The sequence below is a fragment of the Sminthopsis crassicaudata genome, chromosome 2 (assembly GCF_048593235.1).
Source record: "Sminthopsis crassicaudata isolate SCR6 chromosome 2, ASM4859323v1, whole genome shotgun sequence".
In the NCBI taxonomy this organism is placed as follows: Eukaryota; Metazoa; Chordata; class Mammalia; order Dasyuromorphia; family Dasyuridae; genus Sminthopsis; species Sminthopsis crassicaudata.
The window spans coordinates 127429946-127435945 of NC_133618.1; positions in this window are offsets into that span (position 1 = coordinate 127429946).

The window sequence follows — 6000 nt, forward strand, 5'->3', positions numbered from 1 at the left end:
ATTGAACACCTTCTGAAGAAGATGCAAAAATAAAAACTCCAAGGAATATTGTGTCAGAATTTCAGAAGTATCAAACTAAGGAAAAAAAAATAATGATTAGCCAGGAAAAAAAATTCAAATACTCAGGTGCCACAATAAGAATCATTCAAGATCTGGCTGCTTCCACTTTAAAGGATCAAAGGGTGTAGAATTTGATATTCCAAAAGAAAAAAAGATTTTGGAATGCAACCAAGAATAAACTACCCAACTAAGCTGAGCATTTTCTTCCATGGAACAAGATGGACATTTAATAATACAGATGAATTCCACTTGTTTCTAAGGGGAAAAACAAACACACAAATAAAAAAAAAAAAACAGATTTGAACAAAAAAAATTGATCTCCAACTATAGGACTCAAGAGAAGCAGAAAAAGGTAAAAAGAACTCTTGACAACTGTATTTCTGTTGTGGATATACATAAAGAGTAAGTGTATAATTTGATTTTACTGATATAATATACAAAAGGAAGTAGAAATGGAAAGGGGATAGTGTCAGAAAAATGGAAAAAGGAGATAAAAAGAGGGAAACTACATCCCACTAAGAGGCAAAGGAAATCTATCATATCTGAGGGAATTTAGGGAGGGGGAGGAATGTTGTGTGAATCTTACTCTCATTAGAGTTGGCTCAAAGAAAAAATAATTGACATTTTTTTTTAACAGAGAAACTTCTCTCACCCCATTAAAAAGCATCTTCCACCTAGAATTGTTGGGAAGAATAAATATGAAAACATTTTCTTAGCAAAGTGTCTGGTACATAGTTTGTGCTAAATAAATATTAGTTATTAATAAATATTATTGTCTTGTTCTTTAATATTTCCAAAGTTTTATTTTTCACTTTAAATCTATGAATGAGGTTTTATTATAATCCTTATTTTACACATGAGGAAACTAAGGTTGAGAATTTTCTTTAATTTGTGGAAGCAATTCCTTGACCATCTCAATCTCTTTCTCATTCTCATTCTTTGCAGTAAGTACCTCTGCTCTCTTTATCCATCTGTTCACCACAGTCAGCCTTTTTTCAATTATGCCTCTAGACTTGAGCAATTGAGGTATAGCTTTACTGTGCTAGGTGTTGTAGAAATGAGACAAACTCAGTGATACATTTATTTTAATTTATGACCAATCTTGAACTTCTTGTCTGGAATCTGTGTTTAAACACCTGGTTCTTCTACAGGTTCTTGAAAATAAATGTCTGAGGCAGGATTCCAATTCAGGTCTTTCTGATCCTAAGTCCAATATCTCCCTGTCTAACACAATCTATAACTAAATAAGAAAATCTCCTATATTATCTATTCAATTTTGTTATTAAAGTTTGTATGTGAAACCACAAGTGAAAAATACCTTAATATCTCTAAACCCAACACATTCTACTGTTGTGTAATTTTAATTATTAGAATCATTTTTTTTCATGACAAGACTAAATATTCCTTGAGTATGTTTTTGTAAAATAAAATATTGTTTGGCTACATGAAGCCAGGAATGACCATTTATTAAAACATAGTGAACTATGGTTAATATCTGTGGACAGAGTATTCACAATTTCAAAATAGCATCAGCACCATGACAATCTTGCCTTCATTTGGGGCTTAGTTTTGCCTCCAAGTTTTTATCTATAATGAAGAAAATATCTGCCATACTAATGTAATTTTGCACTTTCAAAAAAGTTATTTTTCCAATCTCTATTACAAATTTCAGGTACCCTACAACTCCATTTGATTTGAAATGAATGTCCTAAAATCCTAATAGTCATTATGGTCATAAAAATGAAATGGCTTAATATGATTCTATAGAAAATATCTTGACTCAAAACTATATCTTAAATCATAAAATGAAACTATATGTATTTAAAAATTGCCCATGTCACTGATCATTTCTGATTACCATTTGGATTTGTTAGAGCTATACTGGAATTTTAACATGATTTCCAATATAAAAACATTATTTTAATTATGATAAAATTCCAAAAAAAAATTAAGTTAGAACTGAAGAATATCACAGTTGGATTTGCTCTTTGAGCCATATAGATAAGTGGTTACCAACTCTTTGGATAATGAAGAAAAGCTGATAAATTAATGGATTCCTAGGTGAAAGGGACTTCCAAAGCTATCTAGTCGCAACTTTTTCTTTTAGAAATGTGAAACCTTAAACCTAAGAAAGTGTCTTTCTTGTCCACATCTAAACAGAGCCAAGAATTTCAATTTGGAAGGAAAAAAGTCCCCCAAATAAATCCAGCATTACTTGAACCCACCATATCCCTAAATTGACTATTCCACTTTGAGATCACTCAAAATGGTAGCTCTGAGGGACAGAGCATACTTCTGATTCCCAGAAGCATGCTCAGGAGTCATATACTGGTAAACCCCCTGAGCAGATGGACTAAATCAGTTAGGGAAACCGATATGCCTCAAACCCACCAGTGAGTATTGCAAACCTCAAACATGTGAAGATTTCTACTAGTGAATTGCATGGATGAGAACAATTCATTCTAATAGCCATTAAGTAGCTGAATCAGGTTTTGTGGAGCACTTAGAGCTTGGTCAAATGTGAAAGACACCAAAGTCATCCGGTAGGGGCCATAGCAAGAAGTTTTGGCTTTTTGTCCTGGCATTGGATTTATTTGATTCTGAAAGAGGGAGTAAGTCTGACAACTGTCTCACTTTAAATACACAATTAAGTCACAGGTTGCCTTCAAAAAACAAAGAATGAAAAAAAATAGGTTCTAAGTATTAGAAAGTTGTTTCTTAAATTAAACCTTATTTAGTTAACCATATAGTCCTGCTTTTTGAGTTCAGTGGAACAAGTCTAACTACTTTCACTTGACATCTTTTTCAAGAGCTTAAAGATAGCTATCATATTCCTCTGAGCCCTTAAATTTATTTTTGTCATGTTATACCTAATTCCTTCAGTCAGTCAATTAGTCAATCAGCAGCATTTAACTATGAACTTTATTCCATTCACTGTATTGGTCTAGGAATGCAAAAAAAAAAAAAAAAAAGCCAAAAAAGAAAACAAAAAAGAAAATTAGTCCTTTCCCTTTAGGAGTTCAGTCTAATGGCACAGACAACTATGTGAAACTATGTAAAACTGAATTTTCTATTTATTTACCTGTCTACAAAACTGACAAGTTTGGGATAGGACACAATTTAAAAGTGACCGGGGCTCAATTTCCAGGGGCAAAATCAAGATGGCAGAGATGACACACATTTCTTTCCAACTTTATCTACAACCCTCACTCTAATTATGAAATCCAGCCTCTGAATTAGCTCTGGACCAGTGGAACCTACAGATATTGGGAGTGCAACAAATTATCAACAGAAGATAATTTTAAAGATTGCCAGAAAAGATCTTTCAACTGGAAACAGGAGGGAGGCATCTTAGCACAAACAGCTGACCAAAAAAGCCAGTGGAAATTTTGTAACAAAAGGTTATGCAAGTATCAATGTTGGAAAAATTACCCATGCATCTGCTTTGTAAATAAAAAAAAAATAATAAAATAAATAAAGTTACTGGGAAAGGCTAATTGAAGAAAATGTGACAGCTAAAAATTGAAGGAAGTGAGGAAATCTGAGAAATGAGGGAGAAAATATTTCAGGCATAGAGAAAAACCAGTTATGAGATTATCATTAAAAAAGACTATCAAGGAGGCCAGTGTCAATGAATTGCAGAGTAAGTAAAGGGGGAGTAAAGTTTAACTTGACTGGTAAGATATGAAGAGATTGGATTGAAAGCCAAACAGAATATTATATTCCATCTTTGATGTAACAGGGAGCTCTTGGAGTCTATTGAACTGAAAAGTGTGTGTGTGTGTGTGTGTGTGTGTGCGCACGTGTATGTGTGTATGTGTGCATAATATGATCAGTTCACTGGGATAGCTGAGTAGAAGATAGATTAGAGTTAGAAGAGCCCTGAGGAAGAGAAATAAATAAGTTCACAATTAAAATAATCCAGATATGAAGTGTGGAGGGTCTTCACAGTGAAACAATGCCCACATGGTATAGGTTCAGAGTGCTTATCATTCTCTTTTTCTTTCTCTGAAAATTTTCTTTTTTTTTTTTTTTTTTCTTTTTTTCTTTTTAATTAATTAATTTATTTTTATAGTTTTTATTTATCATTATAAGCATGGATAATTTTACAGCATTGACAATTGCCAAACTTTTTGTTCTAATTTTTTTTCCTCCTTCCCCCCCAACCCTCAGATGGCAGGTTGACCGATACATGTTAAATATGTTAAAGTATAAATTTAATACAACATATGTATGCATGTCCAAAGAGTTATTTTGCTGTACAAAAAGAATCAGATTATGAAATAGTGTACAATTAGCTTGTGAAGGAAATCAAAAATGCAAGCGGACAAAAATAGAGGGATTGGGAATTCTATATGTGGTTCATAGTCATCGCCCAGAGTTCTTGGCTGGGTAGAGCTGGTTCAGTTCATTACTGCTCTATTGGAATTGATTTGGTTCATTTCATTGTTGAAGATGGCCACATCCATCACAATTGATCACCATAGAGTATTGTTGTTGAAGTATATAATGATTTCTTGGTCCTGCTCATTTCACTCAGCATCATTTCATGTAAGTCTCTCTAGGCCTTTCTGAAATCATCCTGTTGGTTATTTCTTACAATACAATAATATTCCATAATATTCATATACCACAATTTATTCAGCCATTCTCCAATTGATGGGCATCTACTTAGTTTCCAGTTTCTGACCACTACAAAGAGGGCTGCCACAAACATTCTTGCACATACAGATCCCTTTCCCTTCTTTAAGATCTCTTTGGGATATAAGCCCTTTCTGGAAATTTTTTTTTTCTATTTTTTTAAACAATTTTATAATTATAATTTTTTTGACAATACATATGCATGGGTAATTTTTTTTACAACATTATCCCTTGTATTCATTTTTCCAAATTTTCCCCTCCCTCTCTCTACTCCTTCCCCTACATGACAAGCAATCAATACATATTTAATGTGTTACAGTATAACCTAGATACAATATATGTGTGTAAAACCAAATTTCTTGTTGCACTGTAAGAATTGGATTCCAAAGGTATAAGTAACCTGTGTAGAAAGACAATGGTGCAAACAGTTTACACTCAAATCCCAGTGTTCCTTCTCTGGGTGTAGCTGTTTCTGTCCATCATTGATCAACTGGAAGTGAATTAGATATTCAAGTGAATTAGATATTCTTTATGTTGAAGATATCCACTTCATTCAGAATATATCTTCATAAAGTATCGTTGTTGAAGTGTATAGTGGTCTCCTGGTTCTGGTCATTTCACTCAGCATCAGTTGATGTAAGTCTCTCCAAGCCTCTCTATATTCCTCCTGGTGGTCATTTCTTACAGAACAATAATATTCTATAACATTCATATATCATAATTTACCCAACAATTCTCCAATTGATGGACATCTATTCATTTTCCAGTTTCTAGCCACTACAAAAAGAGCTGCCACAAACATTTTGACACATATAGGTCCCTTTCCCTTCTTTAGTATTTCTTTGGGATATAAGACCAATAGTAGCCCTGCTGGATCAAAAGGTATGCACCGCTTAATAACTTTTTGGGCATAATTCCAGATTGCTCTCCAGAATGGTTGGATTTTTTCACAACTCCACCAACAATTCATCAGTGTTGCAGTTTTCCCATATCACCTCCAACATTCATTATTTTTTGTTCCTGTCATCTTACCCAATCTGATAGGAGTATAGTGGTATCTCAGAATTGTCTTAATTTGCATGTCTGTGATCAATAGTGATTTGGAACACTCTTTCATATGAGTGGAAATAGTTTCAATTTCATGATCTGAAAATTGCCTGTTCATATCCTTTGATCATTTATCAACTGGAGAATGGTCTGATTTCTCTATATATTTAGGAAATGAGGCCTTTATCAGAACTTTTAACTGTAAAAATATTTTACCAATTTCTTACTTCCCTTCTAATATTATTTGCATTA